This window comes from Schistocerca serialis, chromosome 2 (assembly GCF_023864345.2).
Source record: "Schistocerca serialis cubense isolate TAMUIC-IGC-003099 chromosome 2, iqSchSeri2.2, whole genome shotgun sequence".
Lineage (NCBI taxonomy): Eukaryota > Metazoa > Arthropoda > Insecta > Orthoptera > Acrididae > Schistocerca > Schistocerca serialis.
Genome location: NC_064639.1, coordinates 1,153,043,994 through 1,153,065,060, shown reverse-complemented (window position 1 = coordinate 1,153,065,060; position 21,067 = coordinate 1,153,043,994).

Sequence of the window (21,067 nt, the reverse complement as noted above, 5' to 3'; positions counted from 1 at the left end):
TACTGCTACAATGCCATTCATTGCTTCACACTGCTACTGTCTCTTGTCACTGTCACTATCTCGCCCTTCCTCGTTGTCACTGTCATAGACACTACCTCATTATCATTGGCGGCCACTCACTTCCCCTTTCTCCTTCTCTTAATTCCCCTCCCACTGGCACTGTTTCCTTCACTCTTTTCCTGACACTGTTCTGTGTTTGTCAACTATACTCCAGTGCCACTGTGTCCCGCACTTTCTCTCACTCTGCCGTTGTCTCCTTCCCTCTTCCTACACCACTGGCTACCGTCGTCTAGTATATATTATATTTCCTTCTCTTTCCCAGTGCCACTATTTCCTCCTCTCTCAGTATAAAAAAGAGCAAATACCCCTCCGTGTCAACATTTTTGGGATAATTTTAAAGGTGTTGAGAAACGCTGAATGAGGCAGCTAGTACTCCACTTTTTAGAGTCTCTTAAAAGGAGTGTATTGCCTTTTTTTATTTTCCGATAGGAGTATTTTTCCGCTGCTTTCCTTTTCCTTGTCATAGCAGATCATGCCATTCATATGAAAACAACTTTACAAATCAGCACGATTTTGATAGTTTACTTACGTGAAACTGAAATTACGTATACCTAGATTTTCAACATCAGACATGATTAACATGCACAAATATTTTGCATATGCTTCAATACTACTAGGCTAATGGCCATGCAGCAGTTGTAACACCGGCTCCCATCAGATCACCGACGTCAGGCTTGGCTAACACTTGGATGGGTCACCGTGCAGGTCTTCTGAGTGCTGTTAGCAAGCGGCATGGACTCAGGCCTCGGAGGCTGACTGAGGAGCTACTTGACTGAGATGTAGCGGCACGGGGCACGAAAACTGACATCGACCGGGACAGCGGAGTGCTGACCACATGTCACTGCGTAGCCGCGTCTGGTGACGCCTAAGGGCTGAGGAAGACGCGGCGGCCGGTCGCTGTCGTTGGACCTTAATGGGCTGTTCGGAGGGTGTTCGTTTGTTTGTTCAGTACTACTACAACTGGTCTTCAGAACGCTTCTGATCATAGCGGAGACACATTACAGCACATTTCTCCGTACTGCGTCACTCGATAAACTACATTTTCGCCTGACGCCGGGTTTTACGGGCTTATTTTACGTGCGTAGGTGTAAGGTAAATTTGAAGCTCTGTATCTCGCATACACATACAGATGTCAATGAAGTTTTCAAGATTTTTCGATCTCAGGACTACGTCGCAAAAATTTCAGCTATTTGCAGCACATATCCGATTGGGTTCCGCGGCTCGGTTTTGCAACACAAGAAAGGTGGTAAAGAAAGCTTATTTTAGTTTCCAAAAAAGCAGTACCTGAGATAACGGTGCTTCCAGATGCCCCTTAAGGTCAGCAGTAGTCCATATCAAATGCAGAAAGAACCATCTGACTTGCTCCATTTGAGCAATGCTGGCACCCGACAGCGTCCAAAATGTATTCCATTAGTTTCAGAGTAGGCAAATTTGTTGGCAAGGACATCAACGTGAGTTCATTGTCACGCTCCTCGACCACTGTGCACAGCTTTAGCACCATTCTGCTGTTTGACACGGACAGTTATCCTGCTGGAAGATACCTTTGCAGTCCAGGAAGACATCAAGCTTGACGGAAAGCAGATGAATCTCGGTAACCTTCACGTAGTCCGCAGCTGCCATGGTGTCTTCGATAACAACCAGAGGTACCACGCAAACCAAGAGAATGTCACCCGCAACATAAAACGGACCCCACAGACCTGTGTCAGTGACACGGGGCCAGTTACACGCAGCAGTCCGCCTTGGTGACAGCGAATCCGGACCTCACCATCGGTCTCGTGTAACAGGAAGCGTCCGTCATTCACACGAACAGGTATCAGTTTCCGCTGATGCACGATCGAGTCTCGATTACCCAATGCCCATTGTAATCGCAACTGCCTATTTAGTTCAGTCAAGATAGGAACACGTAGGGATCGTCCTCCACCGAACCGTTTTTCAACAATAAGTACACTACTGGCCATTAAAATTGCTACATCACGAAAATGACTTGCTACAGACGCGAAATTTAACCGACAGGAAGAAGATGCTGTGATATGCAAATGATTAGCTTTTCAGAGCATTCACAGAACGTTGGCGTCGGTGGCGACACCTACAACGTGCTGACATGAGGAAAGTTTCCAACCGATTTCTCATACACAAACAGCAGTTGACCGGCGTAGCCTGGTGAAAGGTTGTTGTGATGCCTCGTGCAAGGAGGAGAAATGCGTACCATCACGTTTCCGACTTTGATGAAGGTCGGATTGTAGCCTATCGCGGTTGCTGTTTATCGTATCGCGACGTTGCTGCTCGCGTTCGTCGAGATCCAATGACTGTTAGCAGAATATGGAATCGATGGGTTCAGGACGGTAATACGGAACGCCGTGCTGGATCCTAAAGGCCGCGTATCACTAGCAGTCGAGATGACAGGCATCTTATCCGCATGGCTTTAACGGATCGTGCATCCACGTCTCGATCCCTGAGTCAACAGATGGGGCCGTTTGCAAGACAACAACCATCTGCACGAACAGTTCGACGACGTTTGCAGCAACATGGACTATCAGCTCGGAGACCGTGGCTGCGGTTACCCTTGACGGTGTACTCAACAACGAACCTGAGTGCACGAAACGCAAAACGTCATATTTTCGGATAAATCCAGGTTCTGTTTACAGCATCATGATCGTCGCATCCGTGTTTGGCGACATCGCGGTGAACGCACATTAGAAGCGTGTATTCGTCATCGCCACACTGGCGTATCACCCGGCGTGATGGTATGGGGTGCCATTGGTTGACGTCTCGGTCACCTCTTGTTTGCATTGACGGCACTTTCAACAGTGGACGTTACAGTTCAGATGCGTTATGACTCGTGGCTCTACCCTTGATTCGATCCCTGCGAAACCCTACATTTCAGCAGGACAATGCACGACCGCATGTTGCAGGTCCTGTACGGGCCTTTCTGGATACAGAAAATGTTCGACTGCTGCCCAGGCCAGCACATTCTGCAGATCTCTCACCAATTGAAAACGTCTGGTCAATGGTGGCCGAGCAACTGTCTCGTCACAATACGCCAGTCACTACTCTTGATGAACTGTGGTATCGTGTTGAAGCTGCATGGGCAGCTGTACCTGTACACGCCATCCAAGCTCTGTTTGACTCAATGCCCAGGCGTATCAAGGCCGTTATTACGGCCAGAGGTGGTTGTTCTGGGTACTGATTTCTCAGGATCTATGCACCCAAATTTCGTGAAAATGTAATCACATGTCAGTCCTAGTATAATATATGTATCCAAAGAATACCCGTTTATCATCTGTATTTCTTCTTGGTGTAGCAATTTTAATGGCCGGTAGTGTATATGCGCTGAAAAGTGTACTCCGAAACACTTGTGCGTGTAACAACCGACTGGTGACAAGAACCGATAGGCCATTCGTCTGTTTTTTTTTTTTTTTTGTTCAGTCAGTTTCTTTATAATCGAATGAAACAACCGGATGAAAGTACTTAGTGCCATTTTATTTTTGTTTTATTTATACGTCTAGTTCCGTAGGACCAAATTGGGGAGCAAATCTCCAAGGTCATGGGACGTGTCAGTACATGAAATTACAACATAAAAGTAATAACAGATAAAAATAAAATGTTTATGAACCCGAGAAAAGTCAATCCATAAGTTTAACTAAACTCAGTCAGCGATACAATAAGGATCGGCTTAATTTTTCAAGGAACTCCTCGACAGAATAGAAGGAGTGACCCATGTGGAAACTCTTCAGTTTATAGTTGAAAGCGCGTTGATTACTCCTAAGATTTTTGATTTCGAGTGGTAGCTTATTGAAAATGGATGCAGCAGTATACTGCATACCTTTCTGCACAAGAGTTAAGGATGTCCAATCCAAATGCAGGTTTCATTTCTGGCAAGTATTAACTGAGTGAAAACTGGTTATTCTTGGCAATAAGGTAATATTGCTAACGAGAAATGCCAGTAATATATATAGAGGGACCAATGTCAAAATACCCAGACTCTTGAGCAGGGGTCAACGAGAGGATCGTGAACTTACACCACTTATTGTACGAACCGCCCGTTTCTGAGCCAATAATATCCTTTTCGAACAGGAAGAGTTACCCCAAAATATAATACCGTACGACATAAGGGAATGAAAATGAGCAAAGTAGGCTAATTTCCGTATCGAACGATCACTCACTTCAGATACCGTTCGAATAGTAAAAATGGCAGCATTAAGTCTTTGAACAAGATCCTGAACATGGGATTTCCACAACAGTTTACTATCTTTCTGAACACCTAGAAGTTTGAACTGTTCGGTTTCACTAATCATATCACCATTCTGTGAAATTAAAACGTCAGGTTTTGTTGAATTGTGTGTTATAAACTGTAAAAACTGAGTCTTACTGTGATTTAGCGTTAGCTTGTTTTCTACAAGCCATGAACTTAGGGCATGAAGTGCACTATTTGAAACCGAGCCAATGTTGCACACAACATCCTTTACTACCAAGCTAGTGTCATTAGCAAACAGAAATATTTTACAATTACCCGTAAAACTAGAGGGCATATCATTTATATAAACAAGGAACAGAAGTGGCCCCAACACTGACCCCTGGGACACACTCACTTGACCGTGTACCCCACTCAGACTCCACAACGCAACCATTCTCAACATTGTGAGTAATAACCTTTTGCTATCTGTTGCTAAAGTAAGAAGTGAACAAATTGTGAGCTACTCCCCGTATTCTGCAATGGTCCAACTTCTGGAGCAATATTTTTTGATCAACACAATCAAACGCCTTAGTTAAATAAAAAAATATGCCTGGCGCTCGAAACCTTTTGTTTAACCCATCCAGTACCTCACAGAGGAAAGAGAATATAGCATTTTCAGTTGTTAAGCGACTTCTAAGGCCGAACTGCACGTTTGATAGCAAATCGTGTGATCTAAAATGATCAATTATCCTTACACACACAGCCTTTTCAATAACTTTAGCAAACACTGATGGCATAGGAATAGGTCTAAAATTATCTTCATTATCCCTTTCTCACTTTTTATAAAGCGGCTTTACTAATGAGTTCTTAAATAGTTCAGGAAACTGACCATTCCTAAAGGAAAAACTACAAATTTGTCTAAGTACAGGGCTATCATGTGGAGCATAGTACTTTAACATTCTGCTAGGTACTCCGTCATAACCATGAGAGTCCTTAGTCTTCAATGATTTAATTATTGACTCAATCTCCCCCTTGTCTGTACCATAGGGGCGTATTTCAGACATCAATCTCGGAAAGGCCTTTGCCAAGAGAGTTATATGATTCCCTGTAGATACGAAATTTTTATTTAATTCACCAGCAAGAAAATGATTATTAAATACTGCACATATATCTGATTTATCGGTAACAGAAATATTTTACTATGAAATAACTTTATATCGTCGACCTTGTGCTGCTGACCAGACACTTCCTTCACAACTGACCATATGGTGTTAATTGTATCCTGTGAATTAGCTATTCTATTAGCATACCACGTACTCTTTGCCTTCCTAATAAGATTTTTAAGCACCTTACAATACTGTTTGTAATGGGCTATTGTAGCTTGATTGTGACTACTTCTAACATTTTGATATAATTCCCACTTTGTTATACATGATATCCTTAACCCACCAGTCAGCCACGTCAACTATATGAATGTTTTTCACGCATTGTCCAGGTTTGAGCGGTTTTACTTCATGTGAGACCACCGATTCGCACACGTTTCTCCACGGTTACAGCAGTTACGGCTGTTTTTAGAAACAGAAACAGATAACATCACTTGTTCAGATTTTCCGGTTACATAAGAACCGTGACCACGGAATCCCCACAAGTGCTCTCCATCACGTCTGTCACTAGATAATCGATACAGTGAGAAATTACAACCCACAGAAGAGTCTCTTAAATTATTAAAGCTCTTTCATGTCAGTGATGCAGCAAGCAAGGAAAAAAATTGTTCACAAGATAACATCCCCTCTGCAGTTGTGAAATTCCTTGTTCTGTTGCTGCTGCGTTCTTGTATCGTAACGTACAGATGCGAGTATGTAGATGGCTTATGTTTTCTTTATATTAAGCTGATGGGTTCTTGTAAAAGGCTCCCTCGGAAAATAAATTAGTGATAAAAAAAATAAAGTTGCAAACTCTTTTAGAAACAGCTAACATACCTTATTTCAAGGAGAGGTAAATAAAAATGTATTTGTAAAACGAAATTTTTTTTCAAAATTAAATTTTTTACCTAAATATTAATTTCTTGCTTTTCTTGCATTAAATATCAATATTTGTTTAGTATTAAAAGCTTAATAATTGATGCTACATTGCAAATTTATGTTTCAATAAATGGACACTTACTTTTCAGTTTAAATTTATTGGAGCTTTGTTTCTCTCTTCCTGTCGGTTCACATCCATCACCGATAATTTGCTTTCTCTGAATGCTGAGGTGACGTGAACGGAAAACAAAGGACACAATTTTTTTGAATTGTTTGGTGAATGAATCACTTGCTTTTTAGGCATGTGCTGCCTCTTGTCTGCAGGATTTTTTCACGAAAACTATTGTCAACATTCGATAATTTTCTTTAAATTTCTTTTATGTAATTTCAGAATATGAATCATCCTCGCAGATTCAACACACACACACACACATACACACACTTATATATACAGGGTGAAGCGAAATTCGCGCACACGGGCTTTGCAGAGTGACTATTCACATCTCAGTGATAAAAAATGTCTCTCGCAAAATTTCGTCCTGCGAGTGCATCCGGCAGAAAAAGGACGTTAAAGAGTGGCAATCTGGCAACACTGTGACCACATGTTTGGTAACTAGCTTTGCCAGCAGATGTTAGTTGCGCTGCACAGTTGGTGCAGAAGATAGAGTCTTGGGTTAGCATGCAGGAGGTCGTGGCTTCGATCCTGGGTTAGGGTGCATTTTGTTTTATTTGCTAATTTCATTCTGACATTTCATACTGTAATATACGCCGTTTTTTTACGTCACATGTATGCTAAATTTACAACATTTTGTAACTCTGAACATAACAAATACATGATTAGACAAATAAGAAGTAGACAGTTGAAGCAAATGAGCTGTCATAGGACAGAATAACCACAAAAGCAATATCAGTTTAGAGGTGCTAAAGATGCACCTGTTCCATCCAATGATCATCACCCCTCTGACAGATATTGTTCTGCATGGTTCATACCGACATTGCTAATTGTGAAATGTTCTGTTTCGAATTACACTGTGTCCCTAACGGTAATAGATGTGATGTTTCCACAATCCCATCGATAGAATAATAATAATAATAATAATAATGTATTAAAATACATACTAAACAGCAGGCAGTTACCATACTCAGTGTTGAAAGGCATGGGACCATGGTGATAACACATGCAAATAGTAACCAAGTCTGGACATGAGTCGCAAAGCACATTGGTAGTCCTACTGGTAACGTAAGGCCCTAACGAAATGTATGGACCTGAACGAGGCAAGAACAAAAGTTGCTTCTAATCTCTGGGACCATTGAAAGAGGGTACAAAGAAAACAGGTTTCGCATCTAGTGGATGAGGTAATTGTGAAATTCCATGACATGAAAAGGGCTTCTTTCAAAGCTGACCAATCTTCCATATCTACGACTGTAGTATGTAAGTGCAAGTGTTTTCTAGAGGCCCCGCTGCAATCGCTGTTGACGATTAAGATGCCAGGTACCGTACCACATTCACTACATTTACCAAATAAGAAACGTGGGTCTCAACCGAGGATGGACTCAATATAGAGTATCACTCCAATTCACTAGCGACAGAGGTGCTCTCTCAGGGCAGTACTGAGTAGAGAATTTGTTCCTCACTGTCTACGTACATGCATGAGCGTACTCGCTCCCACTACAAGAGCATCACCGGAACGACCCCTCTCCACGCGAAAAGTGAAAGGGTATATCATCTGCTGTCTTTTCCCTCACTCCTCCGGCTCATTGCGTCAAAACTAGTCCACCAATCAGCGTTACTCTTACAAATGGGAGAATGGCTAAGCCAACCAATCTGGAAATAAATAGCATCTGCGTTAGGCGTTTACTGCCCACTTGTGAGAACTCTGAAACTGTCCATCAAAAAATGCGTTTGCTGGGGCTCTCCCAAACAATACAGTGGGTTTTGCTTTTAAGGTGTACATGCAGGCCGTTATCCCTTTTCTCTGGTAAAACAGAGCACAGCTGCGTGCTAACTCACCCTCCTACGGACTTTCCAGTGGGCTGGTTGCCTCCGCCGAACAAAAACTCCTGTGGCCATCATGTCTTGATTGTTTGTGTAGGCCAGCCTCGACTTTTTAATCTCGGTGCGCACTTGAAATTTATTTATTAGATCTGCATGCGATGAAATGGAAACATGTAAAATTGACTCTACCTTATCGAGTTTGGGCTTGAATGAAACGTCTTGATACGCAGAATACGATGGTGAGGTCGGAATATGTAAGAAATGAAGGTCAGGAGACCACGCCACCTTACAACTGCATGTTACAAGTTTGATTATATTCAAAGATAAGAATGTGCAGAAAATGGACAAATGATTATATTCAAAGACAAGCATGTGCAGGAAATAGACAAAAATATGGAGACACCAAAAACGCAATACGTTACTATGCCTAAAGTGCTGAAGGAAAACCGCTGGCATTCAGAACGGCTTCCAGTCATCTCGGAATGTATATATAGAGGTCCTGCATGGTCTTCAGCGATATCGTGGTACCATTCTTCCTGCAAAACAGTGGCCTGTTCCAGTAGGGATAACTGAGGGTGGATAGCGACCACACACCCTTGTTTCCAAAGCAGACCGCAAAGGCAGTGTAATAATGAGATCTGGTGACTGTAGTGACCGGTGTGAACAGGCACCCTGCCGTCACCACTGGGGAACAAACACAGGGTGATTCAAAAGTAAAGAACAAATTTCAGTTGCTTATTACTCACAAACTTTGAAAAACAGAAACACATTGCAGATGTCACTGGATAGAGGAAGGTTCAAAGTTCGCACAGACACTATACCACATACTCAACGTAAGCTCCATAAATTGCTCGACCAATGTCGAAACGGTAGTCCATTTCATGCCGCATATGAATCAACTGAATCGACACCTTCAACAGTTAGATTTCTCAGCTCTAGGAGAGTAGCTACCATATATCGTACAGGCTCTGTTTTTAATGTGCACCCAAAGACACAAATCATAAGGTATAAGATCTGGTAATGGTAAGACAGACATTTAGGAACCAGGTTTTAAATTGTAAGAGATTTCCAGGGGCAGATGTGGACTCTGACCACAATCTATTGGTTATGAACTGTAGATTAAAACTGAAGAAACTGCAAAAATGCGGGAATTTAAGCAGATGGGACCTGGATAAACTGTCTAAACCAGAGGTTGTACAGAGTTTCAGGGACAGCATAAGGGAACAATTGACAGGAATGGGGGAAAGAAATACAGTAGAAGAAGAATGGGTAGCTTTGAGGGGTGAAGTAGTGCAGGTGGCAGAGAATCAAGTAGGTAAAAGACGAGGGCAGGTAACAGAAGAGATACCGAATTTAATTGATGAAAGGACAAAATACAAAAATGCAGTAAATGAAGCAGGCAAAAAGGAACACAAACGTCTCAAAAATGTGATCGATTGGAAGTGCAAACTGGCTAAGCGGGGATGGCTAGAGTACAAATATAAGGATGTAGAGGCTTATCTCACTAGGGGTAAGATAGATACTGCCTACAGGAAAATTAAAGAGACCTTTAGAGAAAAGAGAACCACTTGTATGAATATCAAGAGCTCAAATGGAAACCCAGTTCTAAGCAAAGAAGGGACAGCAGAAAGGTGGAAGGAGTATATAAAGGGTCTAGACAAGGGCGATGTTCTTGAGGACAATATTATGGAAATGGAAGAGGAGGTAGATGAAGATGAAATGCGAGATATGATACTGCGCTCGGAGTTTGACAGAGCACTGAAAGACCTGAGTCGAAACAAGGCCCCCGGAGTAGACAACATTCCATTAGAACTACTGATAGCCTTGGGAGAGCCAGCCCTGACAAAACTCTACCATCCGTGAGCAAGATGTATGAGACAGACGAAATACCCTCAGACTTCAAGAAGAATGTAATAATTCCAATCCCAAAGAAAACAGGTGCTGACAGATGTGAAAATTACCGAACAATCAGTTTAATAAGTCACGGATGCAAAATACTAACATGAATTCTTTACAGGCGAATGGAAAAACTGGTAGAAGCCGACGTCGGGGAAGATCAGTTTGGATACCGTAGAAATGTTGGAACACGTGAGGCAATACTGACACTACGACTTGTCTTAGAAAATGGATTAAGGAAAGGCAAACCTACGTTTCTAGCATTTGTAGACTTAGAGAAAGCTTTTGACAATGTTGACTGGAATACTCTCTTTCAAATTCTAAAGGTGGCAGGGGTAAAATACAGGGAGCGAAAGGCTATTTACAATTTGTACAGAAAGCAAATGGCAGTTATAAGAGTCCAGCGGCATGAAATGGAATCAGTGGTTGGGAAGGGAGTGAGACAGGGTTGTACCCTATCCCCCATGTTATTCAATCTGTATATTGAGCAAGCAGTAAAGGAAACAAAAGAAAAATTCGAAGTAGGAATTAAAATCCATGGCAAAGAAATAAAAACTTCGAGGTTTGCCGATGACATTGCAATGCTATCAGAGACAGCAAAGGACCTGGAAGAGCAGTTGAACGGAATGGACAGTGTCTTGAAAGGAGGATATAAGATGAACATCAACAAAGGCAAAACGAGGATAATGGAATGTAGTCGAATTAAATCGGGCTATGCTGAGGGTGTTAGATTAGGAAATGGGTCGCTTAAAGTAGTAAATGAGTTTTGCTGTTTGGGGAGCAAAATAACTCATGATGGCCGAAGTAGAGATGATATAAAATGTAGACTGGCAATGGCAAGGAAAATGTTTGTGAAGAAGAGAAATATGTTAACATCGAGTATAGATTTAAGTGTCAGGAAGTCGTTTCTGAAAGTATTTGTACGGAGTGTGGCCATGCATGGAAGTGAAACGTGGACGATAAACAGTTTAGACAAGAAGAGAATAGTAGCTTTCGAAATGTGGTGCTACAGAAGGATGCTGACGATTAGATGGGTAGATCACATAACCAATGAGGAGGTACTGAATAAGATTGGGGAGAAGAGGAGTTTGTGGCGCAACTTGACTAGAAGAAGGGATCGGTTGGTAGGACAGATTCTGAGGCATCAAGGGATGACCACTTTAGGAGGGAAAAAATCGTAGAGGGAGAGCAAGAGATGAATACACTAAACAGACTCAGAAGGATGTAGTTTGCAGTGGGTACTGGGAGATGAAGAAACTTGCACAGGATAGAGTTGCATGTGGAGCTGCATCAAACCAGTCTCAGGACTGAAGACCACAACAACAACAATGTCTGGTGACGTGGCAGCCCAAAACCAATGAACAAGATCATGTCCTTCTCCTCTTCCAATCCAACGTCGTCCGATGGTGCTGTTACGGTGAAGCCGCACCTCAGGGTGAAAGTGAGGCTGTGCGCCGTCATGCATGAAAACGAATTCGTTGGAACCTTCGTGAAGTTGAGGAAATAACCAGTTTTGCAGCACGTCCAGGTATAAAACTCCTGTCACAGTTTCTTCCACAAAAAAGGAAGGTCCATAATCAATACGAATAGAAACGGCACGAAACACATTCAGTTTCGGCGAGTCCCTTTCGTGTTCCACAACGACGCCAAGATTTTGTGACCCCTAAATTCTTACATTATTGCGGTTTAATTTACCCGACGCATGAAACGACGATTTGTGCCAAACGATGAGTCATTCGTACCATCTCCCGTGTCGCCGAAACACACTTTCTGCAGTAATTGCAGCTTGTAAAGCTTCACATGCAAGTGTAGTTTCGGAACACCCCACACCATTCTCGCGGAAGTTGTTCTTGGCCTGTCAGTCTTGTGGACTTCTGAGGGTTCTCAGTGAAAGTGTCTTGGATGCGCTCGACATTTTCATTAGACCTGTGTGGCCGACCAGTGCTCTTTGCTTTGCATACGCAACCAGCTTTCACGAATTTTGTATGCCTGTCATAAAACTTCTTGTGCAGAGAGGGCTTCTTGCTGAACAGATGGCGGAATGGACGTTGCACTAGAACAATCGATTGACTTCGCGGAAATGATTTTTCTTGTGGCGTAGTCGACAGTTTGCTACAAACAAACTGCAGCGCACCTGTATCAAAACTTTGAACCTTTCTGTATCCAGTGTGTGACGGTACAAACCCTCGTTACTAGATGAATATTTCCAGTATACAAGGATTGCTTTGTGGAGAGTGAGAGCGCGACATGGTGTGCGATTCGCGGTAGCGCGTGGCGCGCCCGTGCGAGATTTGCAACGGTCGGTGGAACGCCTCCGTCACCACGTAGCCTGCAGCTTGGGGCATTGTTTGGTTTTTCGCGCATTACGCGACAACTATGTAACTTACAGTGAAGAGCGATGCGGCAGTGGATTGTGGTCACCAATATGCACCTTCTGAAAGATCGATCGTTATTTCAAGTCACGGGACTCAAAAATTATAGTAACTTCAAAATTGGTTAATATCACGATTACTGAAAGATTAATAAAAATAGTAAATAACAACTTAACAGGGATGAGCGAGCGCTCGTTAAAAACGTCTCGTCATAGCGGATCGACTGCCGTAGTCATATGTTAAGATTCATAAATAATTAAGTCCGTAAAAAGCAATAAACGAAGTTTGAGGGAAAATTGTTTATAAAATTCAATAGAAAATTCATGACGTACAGAACGGCACTATATAATAAACTAGTTACGTTATACTATACACTTAACATGCTATAGTTTTCATTGTTCGTAAATTATTGTTAACATTTATCGCCCATAATTAATTATTATAGATATGAAGATTTTGAGTAGCGCAATGTGTAGATCGCTATAGATTGCGTCTTAAAACGGTGCTACATGCAGTTCTGTGTTAAAACTTTACAGCACAGATGTCAACAAACAAATTTGCGCTAAGTGGCAAAAATTTGCAAAAAACTAAAACTTGATTTACGGGCGATAGAATAATCCTAGAAATTAATGTAAAATAGTAAATAAGGTGTACTTTTTAGCGCGGTTCCTATGGTGTATTTATTTCTGTCGAGGGATGTAGATATCAAAATTTGTAACCTTAACTGGTGAGATTGGTACTTAAATAACCAGGGGATTGGACATCCGAGCCTATATAAGCGAGTGGCCATCTTGGCCAGCGGCCAGTCGTTGGTCAGTTGTTTCGGAGGGTGGGTGGCGTGCGAGCCCCACTTCAGGGTGGCCCATGTGGTCATTTGAAAATTGTTTCTCGCGCTGATTTATTTCGACAAAGAGTATTGTTTAATAGTGCAAATGTGCAAGCATATATTTGGTGAACTGGGAGTGCTACGATTATTTGTGTGAGTGCGAATTACGAGGTATACATCGGCGTAAGTGAACATGCGGCGATCTGTGATTTCGCGCCAAAATTGCTAGAACAAAGAGGACAGTGGCACTTGGGGTTCTGTTCGAATTAGCCGGCCGGGGTGTCAGAGCGGTTCTACGCGCTACAGTCTGAAACCGCGCGACCGCTACTGCCGCAGGTTCGAATCCTGCCTCGGGCTCGGGTGTGTGTAATGTCCTTAGGTTAGTTAAGTTTAAGTAGTTCTAAGGGACTGATGACGTCAGAAGTTAAGGTCCATAGTGCTCAGAGGCATTTTTTCTGTTCGAATTGATTCGTTTATAGCTACCCACATTACTGCTATTGGGGGCTCTGAGTCATATTATTATTAAAGTAAAACTGTAAACCGTCTCACCAGTGCTAATTTCATTGTGGGAAAGAAAAGGACGACGCCAATAAATTGTGATTGAACTGTGCCGTGAAAAAACTGATTTTGCTATAATAATCGCCTAATTTTTGTTCCCTAGCATAAACTGTACTCACGTCTGAGTGGATAATTAATTCAAAAACTATAACAACTGCGCGGGTGTGGAACAGTATAACTAATGCACCAAGCGTGGAAATCATCCCCTGACACTTACGTGAGAGCCAAAATTTGCAATAACATTTTTAACCAACATTTGTATATGCACATTCGTGGGATCTCTGCAACCGCACTTCTTTATTTTACCTCCCCGTCGCAAGTGACATGCGGATAGTGTTTCTATCTTCAATAGTTTGTCAGTAATAAACACCTGAAGTTTGTTCATTCTTTATAAATCACCCAGCATCGTACGAGTACCATGGGATGGACCTGATCAGCCAAAATGGTCACATAATCCTTGGTAGTAATGCTGTCTTGCAGAGTAGCACTGGGGCCCATGAAATACGACGATATGGCTGCCAAACTCATCAGCGAACTCCCGCCACGTTTCACTCTTGGCAGCAAGGAGTCTGCTTCTTAGGCTACGGACGGCCTACGTCAGACGTAAACACGGCCAGAAGTTGGAAACTGTGCAGAATAAGACTCATCCGACCAAATCCTCCCTAGTTCATGTTTTATGACTCCGCCACCACGATTTCCTGTTACGGACGATTGCAATACTGACGTGTGGCTTTGAAATTCCAGCTCGCCCTGCATTTCCGGAGCTCATGGAACTCACTTGGCGCTGCAATGTTGCTGACAGGTTTCGCGGGTGCGACGTCCAGAGCAACAGTGATTCTTGCAGCTGCCGTCCTCTAATTTTTCGTCACAATCCTCTTCAGTGACCGCCTGTCACTATCACTTGGCACAGACTTTCCTCCGCGATGTGATTCAGCGGATGACGTTGTTCCCGCTTTCCCTGTATAGGGCTACTGTATAGACCTCAGATACGGTGCCACTTGAAACACGAAACACTTCGGCTTCGTTGATTGCGAAAGCATCCACCAACAGTTTGCACATTCACGGATTCACTCAGCGCCGACACCACTCACTCGCAACTACATAGAACACTGTTCTGACCACGACTTACACTTCAACGGATTGAGGGCACTCTACAGGTGCTGTTCATGGTCAAATACAGCAACGCCACCTGCACGCTTCGCTGGCATCTGCAGTTATATTCAAGAATACATTGCTCGCATTGTTTCTACACTAGTGGCGATTAAAATTGCTACACCAAGAAGAAATGCAGATGATAAACGGGTATTCATTGGACAAATATATTATACTAGAACTGACATGTGATTACATTTTCACACAATTTGGGTGCATAGATCCTGAGAAATCAGTACCTTGGCCGTAATAAAGGCCTTGATGCGCCTGGGCATTGAGTCAAACAGGGCTTGGATGACGTGTACCGGTACAGCTGCCCATGCAGCTTCAACACGATACCACAGTTCATCAAGAGTAGTGACTGGCGTATTGTGACGAGCCAGTTGCTCGGCCACCGTTGACCAGACGTTTTCAATTGGTGAGAGATCTGGAGAATGTGCTGGCCAGGGCAGCAGTCGAACATTTTCTGTATCCAGAAAGGCCCTTACAGGACCTGTAACATGCGATAGTGCATTATCCTGCTGAAATGTAAGGTTTCGCAAGGATCGAATGAAGGGTAGAGCCACGGATCGTAACACATTTGAAATGCAACGTCCACTGTTCAAAGTGCCGTCAATGCGAACGAGAGGTGACCGAGACGTGTAACCAATGGCACCCCATACCATCACGCTGGGTGATACGCCAGTATGACGATGACGAATACACGCTTCCAATGTGAATTCACCGCGATGTCGCCAAACACGGATGTGACCATCACGATGCTGTAAACAGAATCTGGATTCATCCGAAAAATGACGTTTTGCCATTCGTGCACCCAGGTTCGTCGTTGAGTACACCATCGCAGGCGCTACTGTCTGTGATGAAGCGTCAAAGGTGACCGCAGCCATGGTCTCCGAGCTGATAGTCCATACTGCTGCAAACGTCGTCGAACTGTTCGTGCAGATGGTTGTTGTCTTGCAAACGTCCCCCATCTATTGACTCAGAGATCGAGACGTGGCTGCACGATCCGTTAAAGCCATGCGGATAATATGCCTGTCATCTTGACTGCTTGTGATACGAGGCCGATGGGATCCAGCAAAGCGTTCCGTATTACCCTCCTGAAGCCACCGATTCCATATTCTGCTAACAATCATTGGATCTCGACCAACGCGAGCAGCAATGTCGCGATACGATAAACCGCAATCGCGATAGGCTACAAGCCGACCTTTATCAAAGTCGGAAACGTGATGGTACGCATTTCTCCTCCTTACACGGGGCATCACAACAACGTTTTACCAGGCAACGCCGGTCAACTGGTGTTTGTGTATGAGAAATGGGTTGGGAACTTTCCTCATGTCAGCACATTGTAGGTGTCGCCACAGGTGCCAACCTTGTGTGAATGCTCTGAAGAGCTGATCATTTGCATATCGCAGCATCTTCTTCGTGTGGGTTAAATGTCGCGTCTGTAGCACGTCATCTTCGTGGTGTAGCAATTTTAATGGCCAATAGTGAAGTATTGCGTCCAATCCCTGTATCGATAATAAGAGACAGCAGTCCATGTAGTAGACAATGTTTTTTAGCACTACCAAGAGAACTACTTGTTACCAGCAGGTAGTGCAGTAGAAAAACATAACAAAATACGTGAACAGATTAATCCTTACGAAACTAAGGATTACCGCTTTCTTAAGCCGACCCTTCAGTTGTTTCGTCAGTGCGGAAAATCTGCCGCTTCCTTAATAGTCGTACATTTTCCGATGACCCAAAATGAACAATTGTACTCAATTGTGAATCTTTGATTAACCATATAACGTGCCAACATCTGATTGCGTTTTTCTGTTGTCTTCATATTTCACAAATAACTGTTGGAATGTCATATATGGTGCCCGTTTCGAACCTGTCGGTTTCTAAGTCCTTGTATCCATTCTTACAGATCAACGATCAAATGCAAGTGGCCCATGTTTCTAGCCAAAACTGATTCCACATTGCCAACACCACATCTTAAAAGCTTTATTAGTACATTTCTTTGTACACGCTGCCTTCGTTTGGTGCTTTGTCTCATCTTGCACGAAACATAGCAATACCTGGAAGCCCGTGCGTTATTCTCTCTGTACGGCTATATCACTTGCCTCGTCACGCCGCCCAAACAAACTCAGAATGGCGCCGGAGCACACAAGCATTACAAAGATGACTTAACATGTCTCTTGTAAGAGAAGATAAGATACCTGGCGATGGCAAGCTACTGTCATTCTGATTTAATTAGACAAAAATTTAGTATCTGCATTACCACAGAATATCCTCCCGAAGTTCTGTGCACTCATCATTCTAGACTCTGTCAAACCAAAATAAACACACAAGAGGGTGCAGGAATGGCGTCTATTATATCTCCCCTGTTAATAGATATCATAAGATTCGAACCTGCCCATGCAGAATAAAAAAATAAATAAATAAATCATGTACTGGTGTGTGAGCTGCGCGTATTCCTGATAACAAATGGCTCTGAGCACTATGGGACTTAACATCTATGGTCATCAGTCCCCTCCTGACAATAGATGTTTAGATTTTGAACGTGATTATTTACGCTCTTTATTCATTTTTCGTATTTAACCGAAAGACAGGAAATCACACTGTTTTATTCTAGTAGGTGCCTTAGTTCCACTATTCGTCGTCTAAGCTCAGCTTATCTAAAACCATTCTGCGTCAAGATAAAGGGCGAAATTTTACGACTTGTAATTCAGCAATTTATGTGAATTTCTGATGCTATGTTAAAATCTTACAGTTTTGTAGGTTCACTAACTGCTGAGTACTTTCGGGAACTAAAGGGCACCTGTCTTGTTAAATATCAGCGAGTTGTACAAACCAGTTTCTGATGAAGGTATAACTGGAAAAGTACCATACGTACATGCATTAATCCTTGTTCCATAGATCATGAATACGACATTTCGTAATGATGTGCAACGTGTCGCTTTTACATAAGTTTTCTTTACACATAATATTTTTATTTATTTATTTATTATTTTTTTACAGTTACTACTTCATATCTAAAAATTCATCTATTGAGTAGGAGTTGTCATTCATAAATTCTTTTAATTTGCTTTTAAATGTTCGTTGGCTATCTGTCAGACTTTTAATACTACGTGGCTAATGACCAAAGATTTTTGTCGCATCATAATTCAACCCTTTCTGTCCCAGAGTGATATTTGATCCAGAATAGTGGATATCATCCTTTCTTCTAGTGTTGTAGCTATGCACTTCGCTGTTATTTTTGAAGTGGGGTGGGTTATTAATGACAAATTTCATAAGTGAATATATGTATTGCGAAGGTACTGTGAATGTCCCGAGTGCCTTAAATAAATGTTTGGAAGGTGATCTTGGGTGGGCTCCAGCTATTATTCTGACTACACGCTTTTGCGCAATGAACATTTTCTCTCTTAACGACAAATTGGCCGAAAATATGATGCCATATGAAAGCAGTGAATGAAAATAGGCGTATTAGGCTAATTTACTGATATGTTAATCACCAAAATTTGCAATAACCCTAACTGCATAAGTAGCTGAACCTAACCGTTTCAGCACATCATTGATGTGTTTCTTCCAATTGAATTTCTCATCAATGCACACACCCAGAAATTTTGAGTATTCTGCCTTAGCAACAGATGTCCATTCATAGTCTATATTTATCAATGGTGTTATGCCATTTACTGTACAGAATTGTATAAACTGTGTTTTCTCAAAATTTAGTGAGAGTCCATTTGCAGAGAACCAATTAATAATTTTCTGAAAGACATTATTTGCAATTTCCTCAGCTGATTCTTGCTTCTTGGGTGTGATTACTATACTTACATCATCAGCAAAAAGAACTAGCTTTGCATCTTCATGAATACAGAGCAGCAAGTCGTTAATACATATTAAGAACAATGAGGGACCCAAGACTGAACCCTGTGGGACACCATTCTTGATACATCCCCAGTTAGAGAACTCTACTGGTTTTTGCAGACTATCTGTACTCTTAATTTCAGCCTTCTGCATTCTTCCAGTTAAGTATGAATTAAACCATTTGTGCACTGTCCCACTCATACCACAATACTTAAGCTTATCTAGAAGAATCTCATGATTCACACAATGAAAAGCCTTTGAGAGATCACAAAATATCTGAATGGGTGATGTTCAGTTATTCAATGCATTTAATATTTGATCAGTGAAAGCATACATAGCATTTTCTGTTGAAAAGCCTTTCTGAAAACCGAATTGGCATTTTGTTAGTACTTCATTTTTACAAATATGTGATTGAATACATTACTTTTTCAAGAATTTTGGATAAAGCTGTCAGAAGTGACATTGGGCGGTAGTTGTTAGCATCAGATCAATCTATCATCCATAGATTACCAGCTCAAATCAGAAAAATGGAATGCGTCGTTGGTGAATGATACATTTTCTCTTCACTCTCGGCTGCCGACCCAGACTGACAAATTTAAGTGTACTGAGAACATCAGCGATCCTGTCATGCTTTCACTAGGGAATTTCCGTAGGACACGCGTGATGTGACTTCCGTTCCTGTTAAATTTTCGTCGTCAAGAACTGCGTACTCTAAACAAAAAAGATCTCGCAGGCAATCACACATTAGCGAAGACATATTTCTCCTGAGAATGTCTTACTGTAACCTTTACACATAATTTCAGGTAAATGTATTTTTACAGCAAATTTCGTGGTGCCATGGCTTTTGGCGTGTGGTGCCGATAGCCAGTCTGCATATAGCCAGTAAGGATAAGGTATTTTGGTAAGTCTAGAGACCGTGAGTAAGAGCAGATAACGGGCAGATTTTTCTTTGTTGTCCACTGGGAAAGAGGAAAAAGTAAAGTTTGTCTGATGCAATAACACAAAAAGTAAGGGACGGAGTAAATGTTCTGTTTTTACAGGTCCAAAGAGCAACATAACTGAAAAAGTCTGTTCTTTATTGTTGCAGGATGTTAGCAGCAAGTAAAAGGCACAGTGTGGTTTTGGTTTATTGAAACGAAATCAGACAGCAAAGTTCAGAGAACTTGCAGAAAGTGATACGGGAAATCACCACCCTCTCGGCCACTCATGAGGAAATAGCACAGGGACGTCGTAGAAAGAGGGAGTGTGAATTTGAAGCACCATGTAGGCAGGCCAAGAAGAAGTGACAAAGATAAGGAGAGAATTCGACAGGTTTTCCAGCGATCCAGCGATCAGTCTGTTTGTAAGGCATCAAAGAACTGCCAGTCCGTCCTACGACGCTGCAGTGGGCATTCCCAAAGCGTCTTCATCTGCTTCCATACAGAGAGAATTGTTACAGGAAATCAAACCAAATGATAAGACAAAACGTGCTACTTTGAAGGCAAGAATAACGGCAGCTACTGGAACAGCTGACGTTGACATATTAGAACAGGTTTGGGCCATGTTGGTATATCGACAAGATACTCTAGTGCCATAAGGGGAGCGCGTGTAGAAGTTGGTTAAAGAACCAGAAGGAAGTGAGTAGGTGCATCAGACAATTTTTGTCTTTAAACTTTCTTTTCTCTAAACTTCTTTCAATTAAAAGTGTAGTTACATGACACTGAAGTTGAAAAGTGCTTTTTGGGACACCCTGTATTTAATTTCAGTCATCAGAGTCGGTTTCATCACGATGTCGTTTGTACCGTGAAAATATACTACACGCAATTTCCATTTCACATATTTTATATCATATAAAGAGAGACTTCACAGGGAAGATTCTCTTCCAAAGCACTGGAAATGCCTTTTGTAACACTGAAGCCACCGTGAAGATATGATACCTATCAAACATCCATAAGAAGTTTTTGGGATTGAGAAACAGAAACTGTGAACGTTGCACAGAAATTATAACATTATCTTTAGTTTGCAGCGAATAACAACCATGACAAGGAGGAAAGATGGAAATAAATAGTTGAAAACACTAACAAGTCGTGTGTCCCATCGTTCCAGTAACCAGAAATGGGAGAATCCGTCAGTATATCAGAACTCTCACTAATACCTTCAAACATGAGTCTGCGTTTGTTT